The following is a 16,471-nucleotide window of genomic DNA, read 5'->3' as shown; positions in this document are numbered from 1 at the left end:
TTTCTGTATGTGCCTTATGATAATGGGTGCAGTTTTCATTACTCCTGTTACCTCTGTTTCTCTACCTAGAAGCCATGCGTGTTAACATAATGTTAGTGGCCCCCGCTGGCATAGTGCCTGGTAATTTGGGGCCCTTAAATGTCTATTGAATGAATTATTGAACAATGTGGGGCAAACTCTTGAAGAAGTTTGGTCCAATGGATGCAGCATAGTGGACTGAGGTTTGGGGGCATCTGTTCTGAGCAAGAGGTAGAATCAAGATGGGTTCTCCGTTCTGAAGGATTGAGATGCCTAACAGGTTATAGTCAAGGCTCAGGTGCAGGGAAGAGGATGAGACTCAGTAGCAGAGCAAAAGTACCACAAACTCAAAATGGCAATAGTGACTAGAGCGGAAGCGCCCTAAAATCCCTCCTCCTTCCACTCATGGGTGGTTATGGAGAACAGCAGAAGTAACCTGAAAATGCCGGTTATTGGCCCCAGAGGTGAATAGAGGAAGCCTTCCAGGGCTAGGAACCAGGCCTAGATCACTTAGATATTAATCAAATAAATAAAATGAAATAAAACAGTCATTTAATTTGAGTCTCCTAAGCCTCAAAAATTTCGGCAGCCTAGCTATTCAAGTACTACTGATGTTTACAACAAAACCTCAATGATCAGAATCCAAGCATCCTAAAATGTTCCTGCGAAGATTCAGGCTATGTCTTGGGGTTCATTCAAATTCAGCCCAATCCCCATCACTTTCTGCAGTTAATATCCATTTTCCTCATCCATGGGCACTGATGTTCAGATTCTGAGACATTCCTGTAATTGAAACTAAAGAAAGATTAGACCACAATCGTGGTCTTCCATTTACTGAGAGGATAAACTGGACTCATACCTCTTGGAACGGTTTTCAGGAAAAAACGTTTAAAGATGGTAATGTTTCTGGGTAATTCTCAGGCAACTTGTAAATAAAACTTACGCTAACATGTAGCTTTTGCCTCACAGTTTCTCAGCATTCTGACCTAGTGGAGGCTGCCATTTCATTCCTGCATGCATGCACTTATTCATTCAGGATTTTACATATTTAGTCCCTCAATCACACTGGCCACATTTCTAGGACTCAGTAGTTGGGGCTAATGGCTACCATTTTGGACAGCACAGATCTACAACATTTCCATCATCACAGGAAGTTCTGTTGCACAGCACTGCCCTAGAGCATACATGACTTCCTCAGAATTTGTCCCAATTCGGGCAAGTGACTGGACTTGCCCATTCCCACAGAAGTCAGTCAGAAGCTCGGGCTGCCTGACGGGATTTCATCCTACAGGCTTTTCAGGCTGTCGGCGCAGGCAGGGCACCTGTGGCTCAGGGCACTCACTGAAGAAAATCATAGGTATGAACCCATAAAAAAGCAAAGCCCCCAGAAGGAGAGATGGGTGCACAGACACAGTAAAGGGTATCTGAGTAGGTTTGGGTGGGGCGCCTGTCATAGGCTCATGAGCCATAGGGATGTCAGGTCTGGATTATAAGCAAAACACATGAATAGCCTAAAACCCTAAGCCTGCATCCAATATGGAAATAGAAAATGGAAACCCCATTCAGTGCAAACTGCTCATTTAGAACAGAAGCTGCAACATTTAAAAAAATCAATGTCTACCACCTAAATATAAAGGAGATGTAGCGGGGATACTTGACATCTATCTCATCTCGCTACCCCTCTCCCAAATTACTGACCTCTGCACTGCAAAATAATTCATTATGATGTGCGATATTAGCCATAGGAGCAATGATAAAATTAGGCCCATAATCATGACCCTGATCTTACGCTGGAAGCCTGTGAGGCAGGGGTAAGATGTTAAGGCAGCGCTGGCAGTCCATTCTATTTCAGCCCCTTGAGCTAGTAGGTAAGGAGCTGTCTGTCCTTGAACAGCAGCCTGGAGATGCAGGAGCTGAACTTCCCATCCTAGTTTTGCTCCCGCGCAAACAGTCTTACCCCACCTGATCACTTCACCTTCCTCTTCTGAGTCCTTATCTGTTAATGCACTAGGCAGAATGCTGCCCTCTGCCAAACCCAGGGAGAGATGTGCTTTGGGGAAATGGGTTTTTCACTGACCTTTTGGCTTGTTCATCAGCTACCGTGGTTTGCACACATTGGTCATGGTCAACTTCCCTCCTCGACCCTGTGGATGTGTCTAGAAAATGACAAGCAGCGAGGAAAACGACCCCTCCCTTCCCCTGTGTAATCACGCCGGGGAGATAGATGTAGCCCCTTTGTAGCTCCAGGCTGTGAAGCAGCGTTCAACCCAGCTGAGGACTGAAACTCTTGTGTCCTTGCAGGTAAAGCTGGTTCTCTGAGGTGGGAGGCTGGGCTGAGGATGGTTGAGAGAAACCACCGTTAGAAGTGGTAGAAGTGCAAGGAAACTCTGGATCGTTGCATTATAGAAGCTACCCCAGTACTTCCACTGGCTTCTTCCGCGACCGCATGTTGAAGTCCATCAAGTGACTCTTTCATTTACTTTCCGTGTGTTCCAGGCAGTCACATGTGGCACTGTGCCCTTGATATATGAGCGTTTGGGCACACAGCCTGTCTAGTAGCATTATTTGTCTGTGAGGGCATTTCTCTAAGGAAGGGGAATCATGTCTTTTTAATATTTCTTTTGAAGACCTTTTATTGAGGTATAATTTATAAACAGTACTGTACCTGAATCTTAAATGTACGGTTCAATTAATTTTTATTTGTGGATACAGAGCCACGTCTTCTAAAATTTTATTATCGGTTAGGGTGTCTACTAATTAAACATCCTGGGTAACATTATCACAAAGGCCATGGTAGTACCATTTGCAAATAGCTAGACCCAGCTGGTAATAAGCCAGTGGCTGACCTTTGTGGAGGGAGCATAGATCAACACCAAGGGCTTTACATGGATTCTATCTGAGTTTGCAAAACTTATCCAATTTAAGAATCACCTGGCTGTTTATTAAGGATTCTGGTCCCAAGGCCCTGCCCTGGAGATTCTGGCTGAGCAGGCCAGGGTTAGGAGTCAGGAGTCTGTTTTGTTGTTGTTGTCGTTTAAGAAAGCAGCTCCTTTTTAAAAAAAATTTATTTTAGTTTTGGCTGCGTTGGGTCTTCATTGTTGCTTGCAGGCTTCCTCTAGTTGCGGCGAGCAGGGGCTACTCTTCATTGCAGTGCGTGGGCTTCTCATTGCAGTGGCTTCTCTTGTTGCGGAGCACGGGCTTCAGCAGTTGTGGCTCTCAGGCCCTAGAGCATAGGCTCAGTAGTTGTGGCGCATGGGCTTAGTTGCTCCGCGGCATGTGGGATCTTCCTGGAGCAGGGCTCGAACCCGTGTCTCCTGCATTGGCAGGCAGATTCTTGACCACTGCGCCACCAGGGAAGCCCAGGAGTCTGTGTTTTTAACAAGCATCAAGCAAATGTAGTCCTCAGGGATACCACGTTTAACCCTCACAACCCTACAAGGTTTAAGTTTTATTCCGATTTCACAAAGAAGTAAACTGAGGAACTAACAGGTTAAGTAACTTACCCACAGTCATACAGCTGGTGAGAAACAGACCTGAGATTCTGCTTCTGAATCCCCCTTCTTTACCACCATTCTCTGCAGCGTCCCAGGAGCATGTTTCTTATTCCCTGAAGTTTTGGTGGCTCTTTGAATTTGCTGTGTGGATCACTCAAATCTTTCCTTAGCTCTCCTAACAACTTAATCATGAATAGATGGCCAATCAGATCCCCCAACAGAGTGAGGACGGAGCTGGGGATGCTCTCAGAGACCTGGAGTTTCTACCAAGGACTTAGACCAAGGGTTCTCAAAGTAGGGTCCCAGACCGCAAATTCTCCATCCCACTTCAGACCAATTAAATCAGAAACTTCTGAAGTGGAGCCCAGCCCATCTGTGAGTAAACAAGTCCTCCAGGTGTTTCTGATGCAGGCTAATAAGAACCACTGGTTTAGAAGATTCCTGGAAGGCTCTGCTGCCTTCCAGGGTTCATGGTAGGAAGGAAATGTCATAGCAAGGAGTGGGTTCTTTCTCCTCTGTGGTTCTTCAGAAGCACTGTTTTGCCTCAAGCTGTTATGACCAATGATGAATTAGTTCAAAGGGTGTCCTGGATCCAGGTGCTCACAGAGTCATCAGCAGCTCCTAGAACGTACAGTATGGATGCCCTGCTTTCTCATCTTATAGGCATTTTCCATGGGTCCTTTGCCCTCTACCTCAGCTTCCTTTGAATGACTGTGCAGTGCCCCACTGCATGGATCCTCCAGTGCACAGGATGTCACTGCAGAGCGATGACTTAAGTACAGCCTTGTTTAGCACGATGCCTGGCACATAGCAGGACTGGGCAGCTGTCAGTCCTCTTCCCTTCATCTTAGCAGTTCTGGAAAGCATTGTTCAGAATGTCAGAGATAGTCTTTTCTCTTGCACAGGAAGAACTGGCTGGGACTGTAGCCAGTAGGAAACGGTTTTCTTCTAAAATCAAGTTATCCCTCAGCTCAGACAGTTCATAGTTGATTTGCTGATTTGTTTTGAGGTTTTTTGGGGGGGCCCAGGCACATCTAATTTATATTTTTCTGGAAGATGAAAATTTGATTGTATTTCAAGGCAGAGGCCCTAGAAATGCTCACAATATGTTCTTGGTCTCAGCCTCCATGCAGAGAAGTTTACAGGCAGTCAGTTCTTCCACTGACAAAATCCCATGGTGCCTCTGTACATTGATGGCGCAGTTCATAGCAGTGTGCTCAGGAAGTTTGCAAACATTTTGTAATTTTAGTTGTTCTCATCCTTCAGCTTTTTATGCATCCCTGGGAAAACATTTTTTGCTTAGCTAAAAGTTTATTTGATGTTGCTGAACATTAAAAAAAAGAAAGGTATTCTTGCCCATAAGGAGTAAGTGTGTTGGTTTTTTGTCACTGTCGTCACAAATGGCAAGTGAGATAGGTCTACAGAGAGCGAAGAGTAAGGTTGCAATATTTCTGGAATTCTAGAAGAAGCTTAACCCAGAAATTCTGCCCACCCAGTCCCAGTGGTTGGTGAAAAGTTCGGAAGCACAGAGCTTGTAAAAAGAATGACTCTGCTCTGAGCCCAGTTCCCTGACCCGTGGCTTTGAAGTAGCTCAAAAAAAGGAACAGACAGATATGCACTCCTCTCCTTTGATATCACTTGGGAACCAGAGACATGGAACATTTGGGGGAATCTTTGGTGCCTCAGGAACTAACCTGTTTCTAGTGCTAAAAGTACCTGCTGCCTCAGGCCAGCCTCAGACGTTTTAAGAATGCTTTCCACTGGGAAAGGCTGGCCAATTGCATTTTGTCAAACATTAAATTATAATCAGCCCATGGTTTTCACACTAAGCCTGGGAGCCGCCCTCACTCTTCCAGAATGTGGGCATATTCCATGGGCATTCCCTAGGGTAGCATAAAAGGATCTACATGCCCAAGGATCTGCACTCTGTCAAACTGAAAAGTGTGGGGTTTGCCTACACACCCACCCGTTCCATTTGTTCCCATATACCTAGTACACATATTAACTGTCAGCCTCCTGGCCTCCTTCTTACCAATCCAGGAGTTCTTCAGAGGTGGTGAGTGGGAGATGAGCAGAGTGAGGAGATTCATGGACTTTGGAATCAGACAAACCAGGAGTCAAATTCTGAGACCTCTACTTGCAGTGATTTGGGGCAAAATATCAATCTCTCTGAATACAAGTCTCCTCATCTATATGAAGGGGGTAATGGTATCTTCTGCTTCATACAGTTATTAATAGGACTGATTGAGACAGTGTATGTAAACGTTTAGCAGATTACTGAGATATAATAAGTGATTGATAAATGCTAGCAACTGTTATTATTGGGGAAAATATTAATAATTGGCATTAATGTATGAATGACTGAGAAGTAATTGGACCTATTTGACCCTACCTGTGATACTGTATTTATCAGGGACTTGCAGTGTCTTCAACCAAAGTCATTGTGATGTAAGGATGGGGTTACTTAACAGTTGTGGGTTTGTTTATAGGGAGAGGGAAGTGTGAGATGGAAATAGGGAGCCTGGAACCCCTTACCTCACATCACAAGGTTAGTTCTGAATGCTGCCTGTAACAGCATTGCAGGTAGGTGGCTTAATTGATGGCTTCCTCCTTGGAGAAGGAATTTCAGTTCAATTTAAGAAACTTTTAACAGACTCCTGTTAGGAGCCAACATGGTACTAGAGGCTGATAGTAAGGGAATTAAAAAAAAAATGCGAGAGATAAAAGCCAAATGTTGTAAGAGCTAATTGTTCAGTTTATGCACCCATGGTTTTATTTTCTCAGTAAACCAGGGCTGAGTTTAATTGTCATTACCTTACATGGAGAAGTTCTTGAAGGTCTTTTAATAATATGTATTCTATACCCATTGTGATATATGTTGAAGTAATTAAAGCATAGACGGGATAGAAGAATATGTAAAGATAATCAGACAATTCAAAGAGTATATCTAAAAATTAGAGTTCTAAAATTGCTAAATAATTAAAAGGCTATGAACTTGAAAGGAAAAACTTACCAAGACTTTGGATGATCATGATGCGACAGTATCCATCAGACTGTGAGTCTTGTTTGTCCCTGGAAAAGGAAAGTACATGCATGAGTTAAGCCCAGGGATGACCTGAAGTCTTCATTATACTCTCTCACTTTAATGTCCTTCCCACCTAAAGTTGACCAGCTGGAGTTTGGCCCCTTTTCCTGGTATGATGGAAAGAGTCTTGTGGACCTGGGCTCAAATGCTGGACCCTCAGTATGTGGTCCTGGGCAGCTACTTTACCCCAGAGAACCATGGATTCCTTGACTGGAAACTGGAGCTCATAATACACTGTCAAGAGTCATTGTGGAGGCTAGACGAGATAGTTTACCAGTGCAACTTTTCACATAGTAGGCATCTACTTTCCTCCCTCTTTATAACTGCTGGAAGCTGGCTATGAATGATTGTGAGGCCATGGGGAATGTGGGGAGGATGATCACGTGTCTCTGGAAATGCACCTGGGCAATACCATTAACTAGTCAAAACTGGGCTCCAATCTGTTTTGCTGCTCATTCTCCTATGTTCTATGGGTCTTTGCTTACACTCAGTATCCCTCAATGATATCAACTTTCTGAGAGATGGGACCTTGCCTAACTCTTTTACCACCATATTCAGATGAAAGAAGTTTAGAGGGTAGGAATGAGGCAAGTGTTCAGTTATTCTTGGCTGAGGGACAGCATGCTTGTTCTTGGGCAGCCCTTCCTGTCTGATAGTTTGGGGTTTATTAGAGATTATTTCCCCTCACTTCTTTCCTGAAGAGTCTGTTGACTAATGAGCCCCATTAGGGGTGACCAGTTGATGAAAGTATTCAAGAGGAGCACCAGAACCACTGAAGGGATCTAACTGGCTGCCTTTCCTTCCTCCCTTCCTCCCTCCCTTCCTTCCTTCCATCCTCCCTTTCTTTCTCTTTCTTTCTTTCTTTCTTTCTCTTTCTTTTTCTGCCTTCCTTCCTTCTTTCCTTCCTTTACTTATTTTTGTGTGGCTTGCATTGTGGTATGCAGGGAGATGCTAATTACAGCAATTAAGTAAAATGAGGATGTAATATTGCTTAGCAACCCAGTTACCTAATCTGTAATTTTACTAATTTGGCTGAATCTGTGTGCTGCAACTGTTTTTGTTTTAATTAAGGATATTCATAATAATGTTTTTTTATGGAACATTTTATGCGAACACCTATGCAGAATTACATTAGTGCATAAGCATCCCTTGTGAGATAGATTTTTTTGTTTGTTTATCTCAAAACCAGTCAGACAAAAGGGGCTTATCTGAGGATCAAGAAACAATATGCAGCCTCATGTCATACCTCAGTTATTGATAGAGAAACATGTGCCTGGCCTCCTGCAGGAATGAGTATTTCTACTGCCTTGTTCCCCCAAATCTTGGACAAAGAATTTGACTTGAAAGTGGGCTTATCACACAGCCCTTCTGAGCCTCATGGAATCCACCACTTTGGGAATTGGAAGTAACTTTAAAATGTCTCACACTTTCTTTTTATCTTATAAAAAGATAAATGGGTTAGAGACCCAATTATATATAATTCTTTAAATGTACACTGGATCCATGCTAGCCATGAATATAAAATCTTAATGACTTTCATTTTTTTGATAAGATGATTACCTTCTACTCCCAGACCAAAAAATACCCAAAACATTCAGACTCCCTAAGCAACCAAGCTACTACTGAAAACACCAGTTGCTAAAGATGGATTTGAAAGAAGAAACAGGAAATGGATGTTAGCCTGATCTCATAGAACATCCAATCCCAGATACCTTTCAAGATCACTTTTTTTTAAGGACTGAATTAATCTGGAAATTAGCATTTAGTGCATGCAAACCAAATTCTTTGGATTGAGCCGTAACTACTGTTTGGTGTGGTTGAAGGATGGAGGGTGGAAGAGAAGTCAATATCTCATAGCAGTAATTAATCACAAACTTCTTGGAAAAGAGTCCTCTTTGTAGTCTAGCTGTTCATTTAGTCATTCATTTAAAAAATATTTACTGAGCGCCTGCCATGTGCTTGGAGTTTTTCTAGGTGCTAAGTGTACAGCAGGGGATAATGAAATAAAAAGTGCTGCCCAGATCATATTAATTATAATAATGACTATTACTATATATTCTGTGCCAGGTGCTGTTCCATACAGTATTCCTGTAACTCATTTCATCCTGCCATATTGCTAACCCCAGTTTGCATTTGATGAACCCAAGGCATGAAGAGTTTAAGAAACTTGTCAACATCATACCATTGGCAAAGAGCCACTGGGGTATCTGCCTCTCTGCTATGTCCCCTCCTACCTATGGCTTTATTCTCTTGCCCCACTCTCTCATGTTATATGGTCCTATTCATTTGTTCAACTATCTACACTCCTTGCTAACAGGGAGTGTAAAATCTTGCTAGAGTTTGTGGTATTGCTTCCAACCATGGAAATGTGTATCTGAATTTTGTACCGAGGGAACAAAATATGTCCTTGGGCTTCTCAGTTTCAGATAAAACTTAGAAATTGGGTGTGACACCAGAGGGCAGACAGCAAAAGCAAGAAGAACTACAATCCTACAGCCTGTGGAACAAAAACCACATTCACAGAAAGATAGACAAGATGAAAAGGCAGAGGGCTATGTACCAGATGAAGAAACAAGGTAAAACCCCAGAAAAACAACTAAATGAAATGGAGATAGGCAATCTTCCAGAAAAAGAATTCAGAATAATGATAATGAAGATGATCTAGGACCTTGGAAAAACAATGGAGGCAAAGATCAAGAAGATGCAAGAAATGTTTAACAACGACCTAGAAGAATTAAAGAACAAACAAACAGAGATGAACAATACAATAACTGAAATGAAAAATACAGTAGAAGGAATCAATAGTAGAATAACTGAGGCAGAAGAACGGATAAGTGACCTGGAAGACAGAATGGTGGAATTCAGTGCTCCGGAACAGAATAAAGAAAAAAGAATGAAAAGAAATGAAGACAGCCTAAGAGACCTCTGGGACAACATTAAAGGCAACAACATTCACATTATAGGGGCCCCAGAAGGAGAAGAGAGAGAGAGAAAGGACCGAGAAAATATTTGAAGAGATTATAGTTGAAAACTTCCCTAACGTGGGAAAGGAAATAGCCACCCAAGTCCAGGAAGCGCATAGAGTCCCATACAGAATAAACCCAAGGAGAAACACGCGAAGACACATAGTAATCAAATTGGCAAAAATTAAAGACAAAGAAAAATTATTGAAAGCAGAAAGGGAAAAATGACAACATACCAGGGAAGTCCCATAAGGTTAACAGCTCATTTCTCAGCAGAAACTCTACAAGCCAGAAGGGAGTGGCATGATATACTTAAAGTGATGAAAGGGAAGAACCTACAACCAAGATGACTCTACCCGGCAAGGATCTCATTCAGATTCGATGGAGAAATCAAAAGCTTTACAGACAAGCAAAAGCTAAGAGAATTCAGCACCACCAAACCAGCTCTACAACAAGTGCTAAAGGAACTTCACTAAGTGTGAAACACAAAAGAAGAGAAGGACCTACAAAAACAAACCCCCCCAAATCAAGAAAATGGTAATAGGAACATACATATCAATAATTACCTTAAATGTGAATGGATTAAATGTTCCAACCAAAAGACACAGGCTTGCTGAACGGATACAAAAACAAGACCCATCTGTATGCTGTCTACAAGAGACCCACTTTAGACCTAGGGACATATACAGACTGAAAGTGAAGGGATGGAAAAAGATATTCCATGCAAATGGAAATCAAAAGAAAGCTGGAGTAGCAATACTCATATCAGATAAAATAGACTTTAAAATAAAGAATGTCACAAGAGACAAGGAAGGACACTACATAATGGTCAAGGGATCAATCCAAGAAGAAGATACAACAATTACAAATATATATGCTCCCAACGTAGGAGCACCTCAGTACATAAGGCAACTGCTAACAGCTATAAAAGAGGAAATCAACAATAACAAGATAATAGTGGGGGGCTTTAACACCTCACTTACACCAATGGACAGATCATCCAAACAGAAAATTAATAAGGAAACACAAGCTTTAAATGACACAATAGACCAGATAGATTTAATTGACAGTTATAGGACATTCCATCCAAAAACAGAAGATGACACTTTCTTCTCAAGTGCACACGGAACATTCTCCAGGATAGATCACATCTTGGGTCACAAATCAAGCCTCAGTAAATTTAAGAAAATTGAAATCATATCAAGCATCTTTTCTGACCATAATGCTATGAGATTAGAAATCAATTACAGGGAAAAAAAATGCAGACACATGGAAGCTAAACAATACGTTACTAAATAACCAAGATATCACTAAAGAAATCAAAGGAGAAATCAAAAAATACCTAGAGACAAATGACAATGAAAACACAACGATCCAAAACCTATGAGATGCAGCAGGGGCAGTTCTAAGAGGGAAGTTTACAGCTATACAAGCCTACCTCAAGAAACAAGAAAATCTCATGTATACAATCTAACGTTACACCTAACAGAACTAGAGAAAGAAGAACAAACAAAACCCAAAGTTAGCAGAAGGAAAGAAATAATAAAGATCAGAGCAGAAATAAATGAAATAGAAACAAAGAAAACAATAGCAAAGATCAATAACACTAAAAGCTGGTTCTTTGAGAAGATAAACAAAATTGATAAACCATTAGACTCATCAAGAAAAAGAGAGAGAGGACTCAAATCAATAAAATTAGAAATGAAAAAGGAGAGGTTACAACAGACACCGCAGAAATACAAAGCATCCTAAGAGACTACTACAAGCAAGTCTATGTCAATAAAATGGGCAACCTGGAAGAAATGGACAAATTCTTAGAAAGGTATAACCTTCCAAGACTGAACCAGAAAGAAATGGAAAATATGAACAGACCAATCACAAGGACTGAAATTGAAACTGTGATTAAAAATCTTCCAACAAACAAAAGCCCAGCACCAGATGGCTTCACAGGTGAATTCTGTCAAACATTTAGAGAAGAGCTAACACCTATCCTTCTCAAACTCTTCCAAAAAATTACAGAGGAAGGAAAACTCCCAAACTCATTCTATAAGGCCACCGTCACCCTGATACCAAAACCAGACAAAGATACTACAAAAAAAGAAAATTACAGACCAATATCACTGATGAGTATAGATGTAAAACTCCTCAACAAAATACTAGCAAACAGAATCCAACAACACATTAAAAGGATCATACACCATGATGAAGTGGGATTTATCCCAGAGATGCAAATATTTTTCAGTATATGCAAATCAATCAATGTGATACACCATATTAACAAACTGAAGAATAAAAACCATATGATCATCTCAATAGATGCAGAAAAAGCTTTTGACAAAATTCAACACCTATTTATGATAAAAACTCTCCAGAAAGTGGGCATAGAGGGAACCTACTTCAACATAATAAAGGCCATATATGACAAGCCCACAGCAAACATCATTCTCAATGGTGAAAAACTGAAAGCATTTCTTCTAAGATCAGGAACAAGACAAGGATATCCACTCTCACCACGATTATTCAACGTAGTTTTGGAAGTCCTAGCCATGGCAATCAGAGAAGAAAAAGAAATAAAAGGAATAGAAATTGGAAAAGAAGAATTAAAACTGTCACTGTTTGCAGATGACATGATAATATACATAGAGAATCCTAAAGATGCCACCAGAAAACTACTAGAACTAATCAATGAATTTGGTAAAGTTTCAGGATACAAAATTAATGCACAGAAATCTCTTGCATTCCTGTACACTAATGATGAAAAATCTAAAAGAGAAATTAAGGAAACACTCCTATTTACCTTGCAACAAAAAGAATAAAATACCTAGGAATAAACCTACCTAGGGAGACAAAAGACCTGTATGCAGGAAACTGTAAGACACTGATGAAAGAAATTAAAGATGATACCAACAGATGGAGAGATATACCATGTTCTTGGATTGGAATAATCAATATTGTGAAAATGATTATACTACTCAAAGCAATCTACAGATTCAATGCAATCCCTATCAAATTACCAGTGGCATTTTTTACAGAACTAGAACAAAAAAATCTTAAAATTTGTATATTGACACAAAAGACCCCAAATAGCCAAAGCAGTCTTGAGGGAAAAAAACGGAGCTGGAGGAATCAGACTCCCTGACTTCAGAATATACTACAAAGCTACAGTAATCAAGACAACATGGTACTGGCACAAAAACAGAAATATAGATCAATGGAACAGGATAGAAAGTCCAGAGATAAACCCACGCACCTATGGTCAACTAATCTGTGACAAATGAGGCAAGGATATACAATGGAGAAAAGACAGCCTCTTCAGTAAGTGGTGCTTGGAAAACTGGACAGCTACGTGTAAAAGAATGAAATTAGAACACTCCCTAACATCATACACAAAAATAAACTCAAAATGGATTATAGACCTAAATGTAAGACCGGGCACTATAAAACTCTTAGAGGAAAACACAGGAAGAACACTCTTTGACATAAATCACAGCAAGATCTTTTTTATCCACCTCCTAGAGTAATGAAAATAAAAACAAAAATAAACAAATGGTACCTATGAAACTTAAAAGCTTTTGCACAGCAAAGGAAACCATAAACAAGACAAAAAGACAACTCTCAGAATGGGAGAAAATATTTGCAAATGAATCATCACACAAAGGATTAATCTCCAAAATATATAAACAGGTCATGCAGCTCAATATTAAAAAAACAAACAACCCAATCCAAAAATGGGCAGAAGACCTAAACAGACATTTCTCCAAGGAAGACATACAGATGGCCAAGAAGCACATGAAAAGCTGCTCAACATAACTAATTATTAGAGAAATGCAAATCAGAACTACAATGAGGTATCACCTCACACCAGTTAGAATGGGCATCATCAGAAAATCTACAAACAACAACTGCTGGAGAGGGTGTGGAGAAAAGGGAACCCTCTTGCACTCTTGGTGGGAATGTAAATTGATAAAACCACTATGGAGAACAGTATGGAGCTTCCTTAAAAAACTAAAAATAGAACTACCATATGACCCAGCAATCCCACTACTGGGCATATACCCAGAGAAAACCATAATTCAAAAAGACATGTGCACCCCAGTGTTCATTGCAGCACTATTTAAAATAGCCAGGTCATGGAAGCAACCTAAATGCCCATCGACAGACGAATGGATAAAGAAGATGTGGTACATATATACAGTGGACTATTAGCCATAAAAAGGAACAAAATTGGGTCATTTGTAGAGACGTGGATGGACCTAGAGACTGTCATACCGAGTGAAGTAAGTCAGAAAGAGAAAAACAAATATCATATATTAACGCATATATGTGGAACCTAGAAAAATGGTACAGATTATTCAGTTTGCAGAGCAGAAATTGAGACACAGATGTAGAGAACAAACGTATGGACACCAAGGGGGGAAAGCCGCAGTGTGGTGGTGGTGGTGGTGTGATAAATTGGGTGATTGGGATTGACATGTATACACTGATGTGTATAAAATGGATGACTAATAAGAAAATCAATCAATCAATCAATAAATAAACATTAAAAAAAAAAAGAAATTGGGTGTGAACTGCACCTTGAAACCCTGTCCCAGGGTGCCAGTATTTTTTCTAGCTGGGCAAGAAAGTTATCTTCTCTAGGGAGACAGCATTTCCTTGGTTTCTGTAGTGTAGTCCCCACCGCAGATGAGAGACAGATGGTCGTATTTTTAAGGATACACTTGCTTAAAAATGTAAACTAATTGAAAGATAAATAATAGGTGTTTCAGAGTCCCCTGCCCCCCACCCCACCCAGACTGCAGACCAGGAAAGATCTTTGGGAAGAATCTTGAAAGGAATGTAAAAAGGCTGTTCTTGGCAGGATGGGAAAAACTCAGGCAGACAGATTCTGTCCTTAGCCCCACCCTTTCAGAAGTCCAAATGATGACTTTTAAAATCTTACTGCCCAGCTGACATTTACTTGGTGCATTGTATCCAGAATCTGACTACTGTAATGTGTTCTCAAATGCAGTCTGCAAATGAAGAGCCCATTAGGAGCTTTTCACTGGCCCCAAATTTCAAAGGATTTCAAAATAGGTCAGTTGTGTATGAGTGTGTGTGTGTGTGTGTGTGTGTGTGTGTACTTCTCTTTGTAAAATTGAACTCACATTTCAAAAACTTTTGAAAAACTTGCATTCATGCAGTTACTCAGCCAACATGTATTGAACACCGACTATGAATTAGGTAAGATACTACACACTGCGGAATCAATGAGAGATGGGACAAGGATCCTACCTTGAAGGACATCAGGGATGATGATGTGGTGACCTTAAGCAGTGGGGTAAATGAATTGATAATAATGTGTGGTGTCCAGAGGAGGGACACCTACCTTGAGGAGATCCACGCTCTGCTTGGTCTTGAGCACCAGCCAATCACTGCGCTGTCAACAGCAAGTTTGCTTCCCCCAACATCTTCCTACCCAGGAGCTGTCAACTTTGACACATGAGCAACAAACCTTACATACAGAGAGGGCACCCAAGGACTCCTGCTGGCTGCCAGCCTAGGCAGTCTGAGCCTTGCTGGAAATGTCGCTACCTCACCTTAGATCCCAAGAAGCACATCATCTACTCCAAGTGTGGTTCTCCCAAGAGGGCCCAAAGTCCAGGGACGCCTTTGATCCAACCATAGACTCTCAAGGTGAGAGAACTCTACCATCCCAGGGGAGTCGCTGACCAGCCCATGCTTGAACACTTCCACAGCTACTGTAGACATGTATGCTTGTCCCCTTCCTCCTTCCCATTCCTCACACAGTCTCTCATCGCCAAATTATGTTCTGAGTGATTTCTGGTGCTCAGTTGAAAGGAAGGAAGAAGAGGCTTGAACAGAGCAGGAAGCTCGTCGAAGGCCCCCCAGTGCACCCCTGAATCCAAAAGGATCGTGTAACTTCAACTGGCAGGTTTCAGCAGCCCTCGTGACTCACTTGCTGGAGGCCAGTAGGTTCATGTAAGGGATTAATGAGGCCATGAGTGTAGGTTTCATCCCACATGGATCGGTTAACTTTATTCTGAGAAAGGCTATTCCACAGCCACAGGCTGCAGGTGTCAGGTAATAGGACCTAGACATGGACAATTTAGACTAACGCAGACACAAACCAAGGCAAGAGGACACAGATGAGTTCATCTAGTATTCCAGCCCTGAACTGCCGCTAACATTAAACAAACATGTATTCCACACTGAGTCAGAATGCATATATTTTTCAGTGCAATGGAAGTCCTGATTCTAGAAATTAAGGTGAAATATTTGGGTTCATTTTAGCCCCACAGCCTTGTAAAGCTAATCTTTACCTTGTGCAGTATATGTTGCTTAGAGAAAAATTTAAGAATTAAAAAAAAAAGTAGAAATAAAATCACACATGAAATTGCTTGACAGTTTAATTGATTTGTTTCTAAGCTTTTATTTTACATAGTTCAGTTGCATATTTGGAGCCTTTCAATGAGTACAGGTGCACTTCTCCACATTCACATATGCGTTTCTAAAATAATTTGTTAGGACTGTGTAGTACCCCATCCAGAAGATGTGTACCCAAGTGCATTGTGTGGATATCTGATGTAGTTCATTTGATTTTCATCTGGAAAAAGTATCCTTTTGTTACCAGTATGCACACTAGGTAGCAGAAAAGACAATTTGCTTTGTCTCACAGTTTACATACAGTACTGTACGTTTCATTAACCAATATTGGTCTATTCAAAAGAACACATAATTCAGCATGTTCTTCAGATTGCAAATCAACTTGTTCTTTGACACAAATGTTAGATAATTCACACTTGGGTAGTTGAAAAATCCATTTTTCCTCTTCCCTTTTCTTCTTCAATGATAATTTGGTGATGAAACAAATAACAAAGTACACCAATAGTCCTCCCCACAAAGGGCTTTTT

General features: G+C 40.9%; 1 protein-coding gene across 1 annotated transcript in view; it reads left to right on the top strand.

Moving 5' to 3' along the window:
- SNTB1 (syntrophin beta 1) overlaps positions 1–16,471 on the top strand; it is a 221,521-nt gene that overhangs the window by 187,079 nt on the left and 17,971 nt on the right. The window lies entirely within an intron of this gene.

The sequence above is a fragment of the Mesoplodon bidens genome, assembly GCF_964165515.1.
Source record: "Mesoplodon bidens genome assembly, chromosome: 16".
In the NCBI taxonomy this organism is placed as follows: Eukaryota; Metazoa; Chordata; class Mammalia; order Artiodactyla; family Ziphiidae; genus Mesoplodon; species Mesoplodon bidens.
This window is presented reverse-complemented; position numbering and strand designations above follow the sequence as displayed.